The sequence below is a fragment of the Hemitrygon akajei genome, chromosome 4 (genome assembly GCF_048418815.1).
Source record: "Hemitrygon akajei chromosome 4, sHemAka1.3, whole genome shotgun sequence".
Lineage (NCBI taxonomy): Eukaryota > Metazoa > Chordata > Chondrichthyes > Myliobatiformes > Dasyatidae > Hemitrygon > Hemitrygon akajei.
This window is the reverse complement of record NC_133127.1, coordinates 118,403,518-118,421,837: the sequence shown is the minus strand read 5'-3', so window position 1 is coordinate 118,421,837 and position 18,320 is coordinate 118,403,518. Positions and strand designations below refer to the sequence as shown.

Genomic DNA, 18,320 nt, shown 5'->3' with positions numbered 1-18,320 from the left:
TGGGGACCAACAATCATTGTGATGCCGTTAATGGATTATTGTCAATAGTCACTCTCCGAAATAATATGGCCATTTTCAGACAGCCTCTAGCAGTGAATGCTTTGATCTGGCAGTGGGTACTGGCACAGTCTGAAACATACTTTCAGTGTTACTCTCGGGGTGCTAAAGGCCAAGGAAATGAATCACTGTGAAGGTCTAGTGTCCATCTGATGTTGTTTTAGTGGAGAGCCCTGTGCACCTGCTGCAAGCCATTTCAGCATTTTCACTACTCTTCGCTCAGGAAGTGCACTGCTCTGCCTTGCAGACAGCACAACTCTTTAATACGAAAACACATTTACAGGTGATGAGATTGAATTAATCTGGCAGAATGCAATTCCCTTTTAGGCAGAAAACTTAAGACAAATATAAGATCCTTCCCCTCAGAGGAAAGCAATAGGTAATGCCTCCTTTCAATTTCAGCATGGACAATTATCTTCTCTGCCTTAACCATTGCCGTCTTTCTCTCCTTCTATCTGTCCCATCCATCATCTTTGCTGCTAGATTTTGCCAATCATTCTCATTGTGATATCCAAACGTTTGTCCAGGCGGGGGCTTTGCTTTGAACGTCACTTCAAACAGCAGCAGTTCCACACAGTTCAGGACTCTTCTGTGTACTGGCCCCAAGAGAGAAAGCACTCTTCCAACGTCGAACGGTCAGAATATCTCTGCCATGCATCATTCAAATGAGAGCCAATTAGTTTATTTGTTACTTCCTTCTGTGATAGAAAATCGGAAGGAGGTCATAAGAAGGTTTTAGAGTGTTCAGCATTAACAGCAAGGAGGGTGTTTTTAAACTCACAGATGAGTCATACTAACATCCCCCAAGAGCCTGCTTCTGTTCCTTCAATTACTAAGTGGTCTGCTTTTCACTACACCATACAATGCTGCCACATACACTCAACGGCCCGCTTTATTAGCTACACCTATACAGCTGCTCATTAATGCAAATATTTAATCAGCCAATCGTGCGGCAGCAACGCAATGCATAAAGGCATGCAGACATGGTCAAGAGGTTCAGTTGTTGTTCAGACCAAACATCAGAATGGGGAAGAAATGTGAACTAAGTGACTTTGACTGTGGAGTGATTGTTGGTGCCAGACAAGGTGGTTTTATTATCTCAGAAACTGCTGATCTCCTGGGATATTTACACATAACAAACTCTAGATTTTACAGAGAATGGTACTAAAACCAAAAAGCATCCAGTGAGTATCAGTTCTATGGGTAAAAATGGCTTGTTAATGAGTTAGGTCAGAGGAGAATGGTCAGACTGGTTCAAGCTGACAGGAAGGTGACAGTAATCACATGTTCCAACAGTGATGTGCGGGAGAGCAACACGTCAAATCTTGAAGCAGATAGTACTACAAATATACACTCAGCGTAGCAGGTACATGTGGTATCTAATAAAGTGGCCACAGAGTGCAGTTATTATTTTACTGAGTTCTTCTTCTTTTTCCTTATTGAGTTTTATCTATAAATTCATGCAGTATTGAAGTCTTTCAACAAAATAAATTTTGTTCCAGAAAGCACAGCAGAAACCTTGGTTAAAGAAGACTCTCATAATAGAATGCCAAATCCCATCAGGACAATAAAAGTATTTCTGGTTGTTTATGACGTGCTGATAAGTGACTTCATCGAACATTTAAATCTTGATTTTGTAGTGGCAGAGAATGACGTATGAGAGGTTATATCTAAGATAAATTATATGTATTTAATGCTGAGGTGTTTCTGCTGTATACAGCAAACTGAACTTGATTTCATCCATACCCTTCTACACATAGCCGAATATATCCAGGCCAATAGTACTGGGGCTGAATGATTTCAGCCCATGTTACAAGTGCCTTAATCCATTGCCTCAGGATCTGCAGCTGTTTTTCTTTTGTAATATTTGATTTTAAATCAGAAGTTAAATCTGAACGTGCATTTGTACTAAGCCTGGGTGCATAGATTTCGCTTTCCTGTTGAAGGGCCCTGAGAACGCCCACAGTTTGCGTGAAGACTATGTGCACAGTGTAGGTCTTTGTTTGCTGGCCTAAGACCTGGCTTGAGTGCAGCAATACTGAAGCAGAGCTTTGTGTCAAAGCACAACTAACCCATGCAAAATGGAGATGCTTACTGGCCACAAGGCAGGTCAGAGGGATCATCAGAAATGATACCATCGACAGAAGCCTGCTAAGAGCCTGCACGACCTGACATGTGGGCAGCAGCACCAGCTAGCTGTGCCGAACAATACATTTTTAAAAAAGAAAGAAAGCTTAAGAAAAGTTAAGCCTGTTTCTGAACAAAGGAGTTATCAAGTTAAATGACAGCAATGGACAAATGTGTGATGTTATTAATTGGCATTTGGAAGCAACAATTCAATTCCACTACTTGGAGACTTATCTTGACACATAGAAGCAAAATTAGATTATTTACATATTATGCCGCATGTTAAACAAATCTTGTAGCCACTCTAATGCTGCTCATTCAGAAATCCCACTTCATACCTAACCACCCACAGCTGGTTAAAATCTAATTGTCCAACGTAAATTGTTCATAGGGCATTTTTAATCTTGTGCTTTGGTAAACATTTATAAAGAAAGGTATAGATATGTAGATCTTGACTAAAAACATGCCAAGATTCATTTCGTGCACCTCTGCTGTTTTCAGGATCACAAAGTAATTGATATGAATTTAAGCTTTATTTTGCTCTCCATTCTTTTATCAACTTAAATCTTGTTGCTGATTACACTGATACATGGAAATGCATCTTAAAGTGTACATTTGCTGTTAGTTTACTCCCGGTTGCATCAGTTATTCAGTAATGCAACTGTATTTCTTTGCACTTGTTCTAGATGCTACACCTTGAACCAGATTTATGCTGATCATTCGATGCGTAGTCACCTTGCAAATAAAACTTCCGCCGCTGTGACTTCTGGAGATTTCAAAGGTTTGCTTTTCATTTCATGTTGAATTTTTATTACGTAGGTTTGAAGTCTTTACCATAAGAAGAGTAATCTTACTGAAAATTAAGAAAGTACTGATATGTATCCAATTCAGTCAGATGTGATTACACTTGAATGTTAATGATAGAATATTTTTACTTTTCTACATTCTGTTCTTCTGGAGTTGTAGACAGTTAACAGCATTTTAATCTCTGTTTCTTAATTTAATTTTATGCCCCCAACTATTATCTACTCTTACTTTGAACTATTCCGTGTACGTATTGAGAACAACATTAGCCAGTGTTTATGTTACTTAGATTTTTCCTGTATGGTTTACAATATAAAATAATTAATAAAAGAGAAAGTTAACATAAATGTTTCCGTGTCTTGTTTCTGGTGCCAGGCCAGGCCATGATGTGAGCTTGAGAAGTATATTAAGAAAAAGAGGCACTAATGCAAAGCAGAACTCCTTCACACTGATTTTTCTGTTATAGTAAGGACATCAGATATTTTCAGAACAAGGCAGGATGATGCTCCCGCAGCCATATGTCCAGGAAGACGGTGCTGGTCTCGGCACACCTTAATTTTAGCAATCCTGATTCTTAGATCACGTTAGCAAGCTGCTAGCAATGCCGTGCAAGGTAACAATAAACTCAACAGTTTGGCAAAAGCTAATCACTCAGAGCAGCAGTTTGATCAGCTTCAAATCATATCCTACTGAGAAATTCAAATCTTTTAAGAAAGTAACAAGCTGCTCGCTAGCTAGTGTGCATTAGGAGAACTGTCTCTCAAACATTGTGCTTTGTACAACCTAAAATTTCACAGTCATTATCTTTGCCTTCATTATGCTTCAATCACAGTTAAGAGGGACTTTACAACACCAGAACAGAGTAATATTGTCTTTTCATATCTGTCACAATAACTTACATTGGCAAAATAGATGAATGTAGATTATGAGTATTAAGAAAAAAAGATGCAAACTTCTCGATACTTTTAAACACAGAACTCATTTATTTTATTTCTCCGCAGAGGACCGTGAAGAATGACATCAGATTTCATGCTCTTTCCCCCTTTGCCGCGCCCTCTCAGGGTTACCTTGGCGACTGTGTTGCTAGGGATTACACAGTGGGAGTTGTAAGGGCCAAAGAAGATCAGAGCTTTGTCATTCTCCATTCAAAGGCAATTGTCCCTGAAAAATGTGAAGTGCTTCAATATCTGAAGACCTAGGCACTGACATAAAGGCAGACAGCTACTCCAAGTAAAAACTCATAATTAACTTGGTGCTCACCACTGGATCATTCATTAATGGTTATTTCATGAAGTAGACAATTCTCAGGCCTTCATTGTGTAATACCCACAGAACCATTAAACAATGCAGCCCCCAACATTCCAGGGTAATTGTTGTCATTTATTTCATGCTCTCCACAAAACTCTCTCAGGAGTGAACTGCAGGCAGCTTCAGACTGTGTAAAATAATATGACTCCGGTTAATATTCACTCTGTTTGATCTTTCTTGGAGGCCTTTCCAGGTGTACCTTCTCTTTTGTTGTTGAAGGATTTATATCAAGTGAAGACTGTGCGAAGAAGTGGTGGTGGTCATGAGGTGAAAGAGCTGCTGGCGAGGGTCTCTGTCGCACATTTCCATCTCTGCATATGCTTTCCTTTTACCCCCTTGATGCCATAAAGTTACTGCTTCCTGCCTCAGCTTTCCAATCTAGCTGCTGCATGACTTCTTCACGGCTGTAAAATCCTCTAATCAACCCCATCTTTATTGGCTCTGAGGCTTGAAATCCTTATATGATGGAAAGTGCTTTTCACCGACTGTTAGCTCAGATTTTGGGGAAACAGTGCACCAATAAAAGTGGCGTTGCTTCTTAATATTTGTAGGAATCTGCCCGATACGTTTGCAGCCTGTTGGTAAGGGGCATGGAATCAGCAGGCCATTTTGACTCTTGTATTTAAAGTCTCTGCCTTTGGGAAGCCCCTTTAGCTTGGGGTTGTGTTTATGTTTAGTAAGGGAAATGAATACGATTGCGTTCAGCTAGATTTGCTATTGTATTTTCCTTTCCTACTGAGTTCATGCTCAGAGGGAGGAATGTCATTCAAGTTTTCAACTGTGGACTATTTATTCGTCACTATGCTCCTCTGCCATTGTGTCAGGCGAGGCTCTTGTGCCAAGAAGAAGTCAATATTTGCAGATTTTGGCATGAACTTGGCACTTGGTCCCCTGCTGAATTATGTGCTGCTAGCATGTATCACCATGAGAATCTGTCCCTCCGATTCAGAGGTGCATCACCATAAACCCAGCCCAGAAAGGAGCCCGGTATCTCAATCTCTGCAGTCAATCTGTTGCCTTGGAAATGCCTTTTCAGACGTCTGATAATTGGCACCTATCCAACAGTGGCAGCATTTCTCTACACACTGTGAGCTCTCCAGTAGCTCAGACTGGCCCCTGCTCTGGCTCCCACAAAGCTTCAGCCAACCTTAATGGTGATTGTTTGCTGAAGCCACACCTGTACGTGGCATCAGAGGTCAATCATCATTGGCAGACATTATGCCTGATACAGTCCAGCTCATGCACACGTCCAACAGAGTTAGAAGGCCAGTAGCTCTGCCTGATGCTCAAATACAGTACAGTACATATATACAGTATAAAATTCTAGTACTCGCAAGCACTCTTCCTGTGTTGCTTAGAGAAGCTTCACGCTAAAGTAACCTGTAGACAGAGTCTTCAGTTTATACATAGTGAATTCAGCTGGTTAGATACTTATGCTGTCCTACCAAATCGAACTTCAAGGTTCAAGGGTTCATTCATTATTAAGATATGTGTGCAGCTTACAATTCTGAGATTTGCTTCTCCAGACAGCCACGAAACAAAGAAAAGCCATGGGAGTCAGTTCAGAGAGAAACAGCAAACTCACCCCACCTGCACAAAAAGGAATAACACCACGATCATTAATCCCCAAACAACCCCCCAACCCGCACACAATGTAACAGCAACATCGGCCATCGAATACCCTTCTCCCCTCCACACAAAATGTAACAACAACATCATCAGCCATCGAATACCCTTCTCCCCCACACAAAACGTAACAACATCAGCCAACGAATACCCGTCTCTCCCCTACACAAAATGTAACAACTACATTGACCATCGAATACCCCTCTCTCCCCACACAAAACACAACAACATCAGCCATCGAATACCCTTCTCCCCCCACAAAATGTAACAACTACATTGACCATCAAATACCCCTCTCTCCCCACACAAAACACAACAACATCAGCCATCGAATACCCTTCTCCCCCCCACAAAATGTAACAACTACTTTGACCATCGAATACCCCTCTCTCCCCACACAAAACACCACATCAGCCATCGAATACCCTTCTCCCCCCCCCACAAAAAGTAACATCAACATTGGCCATAGAATACCTCTCTCTCCCCCCACAAATAAGCTTACAAAAACACAACAAGAATATCAACCTCCATCAGACCCCCCCAATTGGCCTGTTTCAAAATCTAAAGTAACTTATTGCAATGAGGGCCAGCCAATAAAGCAGTTACTAATGTCCTTAAACAAAAGACTCTGTAGGCATTTCATTAAATAGAGGATGAAGGAAAAGAAAGAAACTTGAATTTCTATAATATTTTTAACATTCGCTCCAAAGATCTTTATATCCACTGAAGTATTTTGAAGCATAATCATTGTCAAAATGTAGGAAACCTGATATCCAATTTGTACTCTCAAGGCTGTTACAGATAGCAAGGAGACAATTGTCAATTAAAATGGGTTTAAAAATCTTCTTTACAGATATTGCATAAGATATTTTACGTTTACCCAAGAGAACTGATCTTTGACATGAAGTTCCAAAGCCAGTACATCTGACAGAGCAGCAATCCCCCAGTTCTACATTCATGTAGATTTTTCAAAGTTTATGGAATCAGATACTGGCAGAGTGACTTAAAGGCAAATTCATGATGTGCTTTCAAAAGCCTTTAATAGAAAGAGAATGTGGCTTGAGATTTTAATTGAAAGCGAATGGAAATGAAGGACTTTTAGAGAGATTTTCAGAGGGTTGAATCGAAGTAGAGATGTAGTGTTTGAAAGCTAAAGGGAGGAGTGGAATATAATGTTACAGTGAGGCACTTCTGAAGCAGGGAACTAGTGGAGGTGCATAGGGACAAAGAAGATGAAGACTTTGTAGCATTGGATGTACTGTAAATGGACGGGGTGAGCTCAGGATTGCATTTCATATAAAATGGTAATTGCAAAAGATGGGATAATGAAATAATCCAGATTAGAATTGATAAACCACATCTGACAATCTTGGCACTGGAGGGACTAAGGTGGAGTAGGGATGAGTTATACTGTACAAATGGACAAAGACAGTGATGGATATGATGCAAGTTTGTTTCAGCTGGAACAGCGGTTAAACATCTGATGGTCCATTTTAGGCTGAAAGAGTTCAAAGGGGGAAGGAAATAGAGACTGAAAAATAGATTTTGGTGTCACATTACACTCTGCTCATGACCTCTTCCTCTGCCATCTCCATCTAATATTCTTCCTTCACTCTCATGATAACTAAACTCTCATCCTGGCCTCCCCTCTCTGAACCTATTATCGTTTGCAATGAAGGGACATTACAGAAGAATGGCATTTATAGGAGTTTTCTTGCACAAGGCCTAAACTAACAAGCATAATAGCTTGCCTTCATATGTTGCCTGGAAGGCCTCGAGGAATATTAGTGTAGGTGCCTTGTGGAGTGCTGCTTTAATGTGTACTTCCTGATTGTAATAATTTCTTGTGCACTGGTTACTATTGTTTAGATTGGAACTTACAATTCTGAACAAGCAGTCAACTTCTCTTGGATCACACTTCACTAGATTCTTTGTAAATCAAGATTTTCATGAATCTGGAGTTCTGAACGGCTAGTTTTTGTTTGAATGCACTCCAAATTATATCATTTGGGATTTTTGCTCAGATTACTTTTTAATTTGATCTGGTGCTGAACATAGAGAGATTTAATGCATTTGTTACAGCATACTTAATACACTTGTGACAACACTTCTTGCAATTTACAGAGGGTTTGAAATGCTGATATACTATTCTAAGGGACTCATTATGAAAGCATAAGCAATGCTTTCTTTTCTTTGAAAAAAAAGTTTTTCTGGTTACTGGAATCACACCTGGGAACATATTTGCCTCTTTTCAACAATAATGGCAAAATAGCAAGAATGAGCTAAATTTGGCATATTGCCAGTGGAAAATATTCATGGATTATTTGCTCAGATGTTCTCTCTACATTTTGGCTAATCAAAAATGCACCTATGATGCACAGTGAAATGTGAGGGAAAGCAAAAGCTTATTAATGCACAGAATAGCCTTTCTAAAGGGCATTAATTTGAAAGCTGACCCAAAGTAATGAAAAATGGCAGGTGATCGGAGAGGATTCCACTAATGGTCACTCCAGTCCAGATACTAATTATTCTTTTAATTGATTGACAATGCTACTTACGCAGAGGTATCGAATTGCCTCTGCCTACAAAGAGGAGTATAATGCCTAACCTACATTTCCTTGGCAAAGTTAGGGGTGAACAATAAATGCCAGCTTTGCCAGTTACACCCACATTCAAAGAAAGAGCTTCAAATGCCAAAGGCAGAAATGGAATTTAGTGAATACAAATTTCAAACTATCCTCTCAGCATTGGTAGAAATGAAAAGCACAGAGAGGTTTTGTTGTCAGTGTAGCTGCCATTATAAACATAAGGCTAGAGGAGTTAAGGACAGTCTGAGCGTACAGGAGCCGTGGCAGAAATTACGCTTGCAGTTAACAACTTTATCATAGCGCAAGTTAATTAGAGTGGGAAAGAAAGATAGGAAGAGGCATTTTGATCAGGTAAGCGACCGTGACTGAAATGATGACCAAAGGGACAATATGCAACTTGTGAGACATGAGAGTAATATTGAAGATTACCTCTGACCTTTATTTGTACTCCTCAGGGTATATTCAGGCATCAACAGAAACCACCTTACAAATCACTCACATTGTTATGCAGTTGGCCCAAGTTCTGTTCTCATCACACCCAGTTAAAACAAAATTTTTAACATTAAACCGATTAGATAGTAGGTCTACACAGAATTTATTAAATCCCCAATTGGAAATACTGAAGCTGAGTGAGGTCATATCTGTACCCGTTAGGTATAATGTAGTTCAGAAGATGGAATGAAAATAAACACTAAACACTGCTGTTGTAGGATCTCAGCCCGAATCGTCGACAGTTTACTCTTTTCCAAAGATGTTGCCTGGGGCCTGCGTCAAAACTTCTTCAATGACACCAGGATAGGTGGCTTTTTAAGCAGTGTAGGTGGAAACATAAACAGTTCTTGACATAAAATTACAACCAGTATTACTCGCAGGAATTTAGATTTGTATTCTTTCTGTGGGACATGATAAACCCACTTTATATACATGATGTAATTAAACTGATTAACGATTGTTGGGCAAACCCCCTCTCTTTCTTGTCTGTTCCCACTGTGCTCACCCCTAGGACCAACGTTCTAAATAATGAAAAGATATCCATAGAGACAGCTTGGTGCAGATGTCATTAAGCTATAAGTACTTAAAATAGTCATTAGGCATTTCGATCAGAACAGACTACAAGGGGGAGAAGTTCTGATGCAGCAAATGAAAACCTCAGAATATTGGGAGTGATTTGGACAACAGACTTCATAAAAGTTCTAATGGCCTTGAAGGCAGTGCAGTGTCTTCACTGGAATGGGACACGAGCTTTAAAGTTAAAACTGCAAGTAGGTACGATAGGCTCAATCTCCAGAAATTAGGGGAAAGAGACAGAAACATGATGTATAATACAACTGTCTACTCCAGATAGTCATTAAATACAGAAAGACCATGGGGGCTGATGAAAGAAAAGATATCAACTCCCTCCTCCAGGCCCAAAAAAGAAAAGAAACAAAATTCACAGACCCCAAAGCTCCCTCCTCGCCTGCAGCAAAAAAACAGCCACAATAACAATCAACAATCGTCCACACGTAACAATCCCGACACCCTCACTCACAGAAAAGAACAGCGACGGTAGCGCCAAATCCCCAACGCCCCTCTTGCACATAAAAAACTAACGGATCACCCACCTGCCAATTGCCCACACGAAAGAAAAACTTGAAAAAACTGAATGAAACCAATATAATGTACAGTCCAATAATCAAGTAAATCTCAGAATATAGGAAACATCTTTTCATCTGCGCACAAATGGACCAGTTGCACAAACTCAGTCCTTCTCTGATTAGTGACCTTCGACCCAAGGCCCACCTGGGTTCTAACTCACTGATCCAGGGCCGATCACTGCCCACCCGGGTTCTCACTCACACAGAAAGAAAGTGGGGGGGAGCAGACTGGGAGACCGTTTCGCTGAACACCTACACTCGGTCCGCCAGAAAAAGCAGGATCTCCCAGTGGCCACACATTTTAATTCCACGTCCCATTCCCATTCTGATATGTCTATCCATGGCCTCCTCTACTGTCAAAATGAATCCAAACTCAGGTTGGAGGAACAACATCTTATATACCGGCTGGGTAGCCTCCAACCTGATGGCATGAACATTGACTTCTCTAACTTCCGTTAATGCCCCTCCTCCCCTTCTTACCCCGTCCCTGACATATTTAGTTGTTTGCCTGTTCTCCATCTCCCTCTGGTGTTCCCCCCCCCCCCCCCTTTCTTTCTCCTGAGGCCTCCCGTCCCATGATCCTTTCCCTTCTCCAGCTCTGTATCACTTTCGCCAATCACCTTTCCAGCTCTTAGCTTCATCCCACCCCCTCCGGTCTTCTCCTATCATTTCGCATTCCCCCCTCCCCCCACTACTTTCAAATCTCTTACTATCTTTCCTTTCGGTTAGTCCTGACGAAGGGTCTCGGCCCAAAACGTCGACAGCGCTTTTCCCTATAGATGCTGCCTGGCCTGCTGTGTTCCACCAGCATTTTGTGTGTGTTGTTGGAGCAAAGTTTGAGATGAGATTGGGTCAGTGTGACTGTTATTGTTGTACATTGTGTAGCCACATCACAGCCTCAGAATGGGGCAGACAGCATTATAGTGGTCACCAATGTAACCTTGAGAATTTGTGTTTTTGGATCTTTGCAGACTGGACCTGCAAGTACTGACAACAAATGGCAGTTTATTCTTTACTGTACTTCACAGTGGTCTCCCACCGTTTTTTATCCTTTTCTTTCTTGTGGCCGACTGGCGAATGGGTGATCCCTAAGTGCTTTGGGTGTGGGTGGGAGGATAAAGGGTTTTTCATGCCACTGTTGCTGTTCTTTTCATGAGTGAGGGGGTTGGGTTGCCGTTTTCTTCTGCGGGGGAGAGGTTGGGAATATGTTGCTATTGACGTGGTCTTTTTTCTCTACAAGTGAGGGGTTCAGGAATCGTATTGTCGTTTCTTATTTTCCTGTGGGGGAGGGAGTCAGGGATTGTATTGCTGCTGTTTTTTTGTGTGTGGGTGGGGGTCGGGATTGTTATTGTTGCTGGTTTTTCTGTGGGGGTGGGGGTTGTGGATTGTTATTGTTGCTGTATTTTTCTGTGGAGGAGGGTTCAGGATTGTTTTTGTTCCTGATTTTTTGTGTGGGGGTGGGGGTCGGGATTGTTATCATTGCTAGTTTTTCTGTGGGGGTGGAGGTTGGGGATTGTCTTTGTTACTGGATTTTCTGTGGGAGAGGGGGTCAGAATTGCTATTGTTGCTTTTTTTCTACAGGGCTGGGGATCAGGGGTTGTTATTGTTCCTGTTTTTTTCTGCAGGAAGGTCAGGGATTCTGGGATCTGTGAGTTTTGCTTCTTTTACTTTTTTCATGGCTATCTGGGGAAGACAAATACTGGAGTTGTATTGTTCATGCACAACAAAATGACCCTTGAACCTTGCTTTCTGTACAATAGAGATCATTGATTGTCTCTTCACTGAGACCAGTAGGCAGAGAAAATATTCAGGTTACATCAGGCTTTTGTCATGTCGAGTGGAACGTGGACTACGTAACCATAAGACATGGTAGCAGAATAAGACCATTCAACCCATTGATTTATTGTGTTTTCCCTCTCAGCCCCATTCTCCTGCCTTCTGCCTTCTCTCTGTCCTTTATTAATCAAGAACTTACCAACCTCTGCTTTAAATATGCTCTGTGACAGCCTCCACAACAGTCTGTGGCAAAGAATTCTGCAGAGTCATCATCCTCTGGATAAAGACCTCATCTCTAGTCCTTCTACTCTGAGGCTGTGCCCTCTGGCCGTAGACTCTCCCCACTACAGGATTCATCCTCTCCACGTTCACTCTACTTTCAGAGTTATTCAGTGAGATCCCCCCTCTTTGCCTGCCACTTTGTGTGATGCTTAAACCCTTGCTAGTGTAACCAAAGCCATTGAATCATGAGGACCTGGCTGCTGTCTTAAATGGTGTATGAGCTGTGTTTTGAGCCTCAATAGTTAAGTAAAGGATGGGAGTTCTGCCCATGATTTAGCCGGTGACTTCCGGACAAGTGCACAGCACTCCCAATGAAACCCATATTACCTTAATCTGGCGGAAGAGATTCCTGATGTGCTGAAATAGTGTTTTCACGGCCTAAGCAATCACAGAGGAATTTTGCAAGTGTTCAGCAGATGAGACTTCAGGAATTACAATGATTTGCTTTTCACCAGCATGAGAGACAAGAATTAGAACTGGAAGCTCTTTGAAAGGGCATGTCAATGTTTACATACGTTTTATACTGTACATTGAACTATGTCAATACAGATCGAACATGACTCATAGAGTAATACACACAGAAACAAGACCTCCAAATCTTGTCCATGTCAAACAGATGCCTATCTCAGCCAATCCCATTTGTCATTTACACGTATAGAATTTGTTTGTTGTTCATTGATCCTGTTTACAGTTACTGTTCTATAGATTTGCCAAGTATGTCCGCAGGAAAATGAATCTCATTTTATGTGGTGACATGTGTGTACTCTGATAATAAATTTTACTTTGAACTTTGAACTATTTAGCAATTCAATATTCTTTTGCAGTACAGATGGAACAAATAGTATTTCCAAAACCCAATTTACATCAGTGAATAAACATTCCTGGCAATCACCCTCATTTATTACAGCTCTATATACAGTAATAAATCATATTTCTGTTCCAAAGATTCAAAAAGTAAATATTTTTCTGCTTTTTTCTATTCTATGTGACAGTATATTCCATACCAGATGCTGTTTAGTAATCTAATATTAAGTTTCTGCAAATTGTTCTGTACAAAGTTATTACATGAATCTCTGCTGCATTTAATTCACAGGCAAAACTTGCGTCTACTGGCTCTAGGTGATAGCACAATGCAGAAAGAAACAGTAAATGGCAGACTGTGAATTCAGTGAGTCTGTGTCCAAAGTGCATGCTTGTCTGCTGCCCTACTTGCCTCTACGGCATTTTTCTGGGCGTTGGCTAGATGTTTGTGAATATTGCAGGTTTGTTCAGCTGCTTCCTACAACATTATGAATTCCAGTGCATTTTGTGTTGAGCCTAACGTCATCCCTTTGACCACTGTATTCATTTTCACTGGTTTGAATTCTCTCTGTGTTGTGGTAGTCTTCCCCCTGTGATGAATGTTTGTATGGAGAAACATATATGCATTCTGAATGCCCAAGATGGTTCTTTGAAGTGACGTTGGAGTTGGAGTACATGGCATTAACCACAACAGAAGTTATACAGTGTGCAATAAATGGCGTTTTATGAGCAATAATTAGTAAGCACTGCACTGTAAGCATGTTCACTTTATTTAGTCTCTTCTCTAAAATATAGAAAGTCTTTGATAATTTTTCTTCCTATATCATAGGGATTAACAATTTGTTCTGTCATTTCAGTCACTGTCACTTATCTACGGAAATGCATCCGCCACTTGCTTAGAGAGAGCAGGATTTTTGTTTATATCACACTCAAATATTCCTGACCTTGGTCAAAATCATGTTAACTGAATCAATTACTTTGTCTTGTTTGAAAATGATTTAATAAATAGTTGCTATTTTTCCACAAATGAATCATGCTGTCTTACAATAAAGGATCCAGTGGCAGGTGCCACCTCAGGAGGGCCGTATCTATAGGCGCTCAGGTTGAGCTGGATAACTGGGTGGAATGTGGAACACACTGAATGATACCAGCCGAAATCTGTGATAATGATACTTACACAGCTAAAAATAGTGCAAGCATTATAAATAATAGGGAGGGAAGGTCAGAGGTGACAGTTTTCTTCATTAAAAGAGACAGCAGAGTTCAGGGTTCCTGTGAAATTAAAGTGGAACAAAATGTGTGAGGCAGTGTGAGAAAGCAGGGAATGGGGATGGGGCACCTAAAGGAGCTGACGTTAGAAAATCTATTATTGAATTTACAGCAAAATCTGCAGGTGCTGGAAATCCAAGTAGTTCACACACGCACACACACACACACACACACACACACACACACACACACACACACACACACACACACACACACACACACACACACACACACACACACACACACACACACACACACACACACACACACACACACACACACACACACACACACCAGGCAGCATCTGACAAAAGGAGTCAGCAGTGTGATGAAGGGTCCCCTCCTGAAACATCGACTGCACTCTTTTCCACAGATGCTGCCAGGCCTGCTGAGTTCCTCCAGCATTTTGTGTATTTCACTTCAAATTTATGGTCTGGGGACATGACTGGAAACAATGTATAATTGTAACTGTTGAGGTTAACACGTTAAGTTGAGTGTTTAGCAAATGGGTTATACACTAAGTTTATGCTTATACTGAGTCAAGATTACAGTTACGGTATGGCATGTGAGAGCAGAAGTGTCTGTAGATGATAAAATTTTAAAAATTAGTAAATTTATGTTTAGTTAAACCTAAGAACTGTTATATGCTTTTAAATATTTAGTTCCTTGTGTCATTTTAAATGACTATGCCATTAACTGTTATTGTGATTTATTACACAGAGCAGCCCCAATATACAGTAACATAGCTGTTATGTCATGGCTTTAGATTATTTTATTAGTTTATTAGTTTATTCTTCAACTATAATGCCAGAGGATTATAGCTCCGGAGTTAAAGGTATCCCTGACATCTACATTACACTCAATGGGCAGTTTGCTAGGTATACCTGTACACCTGCTCATTAATGCAAATATTTAATCAGCCAGTCGTGTAGCAGTGACTCAAAGCATAAAACACGCAATCATGGTCAAGAGCAAACACGAGGAAATCTGCAGATGCTGGAAATTCAAACAACACACACAAAATGCTGGTGGAACACAGCAGGCCAGGCAGCATCTATAGGGAGAAGCACTGTCAACGTTTCGGGCCGGGATCCTTCGTCAGGATCTTCTGTTGCTATGGAACAGTAACATCAGAATGGGGAAGAAATGTGACCTAAGTGACTTTGACTGTGGAATGATTGTTGGTGCCAGATGGGGTGGTTTGAGTATCTCAGAAACTGCTGATCTCCTGGCATTTCCATGCACAGCAGTCTCTAGAGTAAGAGTTCCCAACCCTTTTATGCCATGGACCCTTACCATTAACCAAGGGGTCCGAGGACCTCAGGTTGGAAACCCCTCCCCTTGAGTTTACAGATCATGGTCAATAAAACAAAAAAACATTTAGTGAGGGCAGTTCTGGAGGTGAAGTTGTCTTGTTAATGAGAGAGGCCAGAGGAGAATGGCCAGACTGGTTCAAGCTGTCAGGAAGATGAGAGTAACTCAGATAATCAAGTGTTACAACAGTGGTGTTCAGAAGAGCATCTCTGAATGGACAGCATGTCAAAACTTGAAGTGGATGGGCTTCAGCAGCAGAAGATACACTAAGTGGCTACTTTATTAGGTTGGTAAGGTAGCTAATGAAGTGGCTACTGAGTGAATATTACAGATGCACTGTGTGTACATATATACACTAGTCTGCATCAATTTGTTAGTTTTTTTAGAAGGTGAAGCACCACTGAATATATGTATGATAGATTGTGTGACTTTTGAATCATCGTTGTAGTAGTCACTGCGGGTGGATTGTTGACTAATTTCAATAAAGGATGTTTTGTTGATGACTCTGTCTTTGTTACTTGTCTCAATAAAAGTCAATACAAAATAACATTTGGGCACTGAAGAAACAAAGTGGCTGATATTTTTAACTGCTTTTCTTTGTGCTCTTTAATCATTTGTGGGTCCTGTTTATAATAACCAGAAGTGATCCTAGCTTCATTGTTCATTATATTTCTTGAAATTAATTTGCTTCTGAAACAAAAATTGTTGATATTTCTTTTTTCCAGAATACTCAAAGTGAAATCTGCTTCTGACATTTAATATCTTCCTGTATTAAGCTAGTGTATTTTATTACCAAATATTTGTTAGGGACACTTGTGTCTGTACAACTACATATCAAATAAATCAAGGCACACACTGGGAGGTGAAGTTAATGTGTATATTCACTTTGCAGAGACAGCAGCAAATCAAAGTACATGAGTAAGATATCAGTCAATAATTAGTGCTAAAGGGAGTCATTGCACTAAAAGAAATAGATTTGTACACTGCACATCCTCCCCCTTTAGATTAATGTAACATAAAACTGTATATGTAACAAAACATTCAATTTTCCTTTAACAGACTATATTCAATAAAAATGCTTTCACAATAACTGTCCATAACTAACTTCACAGTTCCAAGACTCAGTCTTTTGGGTGGTGCTCTGATTCTTTCAGGATAGTGCCTCTGGATCTATGGAGTGGCATCAGGTTTGGCAGGTGTCTTGTCAAAAAAATTTCTCTGTTGTAGGTGTCATGTGATCCTCACTGAGGGGTAAGTCCAGTGGCTGTAATGTGTCCGTCTTGTTGGACACAGTCGATTCAGGTGTGTTCGCAGTTGAGCATCCAGTAGCTGGTCCACATGACATCTCCATGTCTGATCTCCAACATCCACTATGTCCATCAGTGGTCCAGTCCTGTAGCTATCCTACCAGGTGTCTACTTGCCTTCTCGGTAAGTACACACTAGGACTTTCTGTCCAACCTCGAAGCTCCATGCTGATTCACTTGGTAACTGGTTGAACTGTTTTTTCTGCACTTCCCTCAGTAGATCTGGTTTCAGGAGGTCCATGCGAGATCTCGGAGTCATGTTTATGCACAGCATTGCAAGTGTTTGATTTGTCATCACATAAACAGAGTTCCGATACACAAAAAGGAAGTTGTCCATCTTGTGCTGTAGGGAAATGTCCTCCTTATCCATTGCTTTAGTGGACTTCTTGGTCAAACTTTTCAGCTAACCTTTTCGTTGCTGGGCGGTGAGGAGTTGACTTGAAACGTCTGATGCCATTTTGCTCCATAAGCTCTTCAGATTGTGATGTGTTGTTTCTCACAATTTGTTCAGCTGAACCATTTCTGGAGATGGTAGTCCTCAGAGTGGAACCAGTCTTCTATGGTGTGGTTCACTTCATTACTCACTGTTTTGGGCTCAAATCTCATCAACACTACAATACTTACTTTGCATGCATGGGTTTAGCTCTTGTATTATGATATATCAGAATTCAGTTTTCTTATAAAAAAAGGCAACTCATGATGAAAAATAGCAAAGAAGTTATTTTCATTTTAGTTCAGGCTCTTGTGGTTAATGTTGCTTCAGCTGCTGAGCTTTCTGCCGGATCATACACATGAATGTTGTTCTTGTTTTGTTTTGGAATAAGATTCAGAATCCAGAGCATTGAATGTTACCGTTGCATTTTTTTTAAAGGATTTTCTCACGCCGCTGTTTTAAAGCTGGGACTGCTGGACATGGAATTTCAGGCAGGAATCAGCAGATTGAATCCCAGAATCACAAAGCTGTAGCAGATACCAAAAGCAACTACTCACCACACGTAACCAGGCAGCATGCTCCCAGCCCCACCAAGCACCTGCGTGCCAGTGCACACCACGCATTGCAATTCACTTCCCAACAGCAAAGGAAGCAGTTGTTCAGTGTTCTCACATTCAGAAAGTGTATTATTCATTACTTCTGGTTGATTGCATTGTAATTTCTCTCTTTACTACGAGCACAACTTATAGTCAAAAGAAACAAGATTATTGGATTGGAGAGTGATTAATGAGCATAGTCATGGTTGGGCTGGAATGGTGCTACACACCCTGTTTCCAAATATTTGCTAGAAAAGTCCTAATAATGACAAACTATTAACACAAGATGGTGTGTATTTGAAACAATTGAGTCTCTTCCTCACCATTTCCTTCCATCTTTAGAGATAACCTTGAACCCTATCACAGCAGTAGGACTTTTACATTGGGTCTGAAATG

General features: G+C 40.7%; 2 long non-coding RNA genes across 2 annotated transcripts in view; one reads left to right on the top strand and one right to left on the bottom strand.

The window, feature by feature from the left end:
• Window positions 1-4,231, top strand: part of LOC140725949 (uncharacterized) — an 80,703-nt gene extending 76,472 nt beyond the window's left edge. The window contains exons 3-4 of the long non-coding RNA XR_012098541.1: window positions 2,871-2,965; window positions 3,990-4,231. This is a non-coding gene — a long non-coding RNA (uncharacterized lncRNA). The remainder of the gene's footprint in view (window positions 1-2,870; window positions 2,966-3,989) is intronic.
• Window positions 1-18,000, bottom strand: part of LOC140725950 (uncharacterized) — a 29,013-nt gene extending 11,013 nt beyond the window's left edge. Inside the window, exon 1 of the long non-coding RNA XR_012098542.1 lies at window positions 17,886-18,000. This is a non-coding gene — a long non-coding RNA (uncharacterized lncRNA). The remainder of the gene's footprint in view (window positions 1-17,885) is intronic.
• Between the last annotated feature and the right edge of the window lie 320 nt (window positions 18,001-18,320).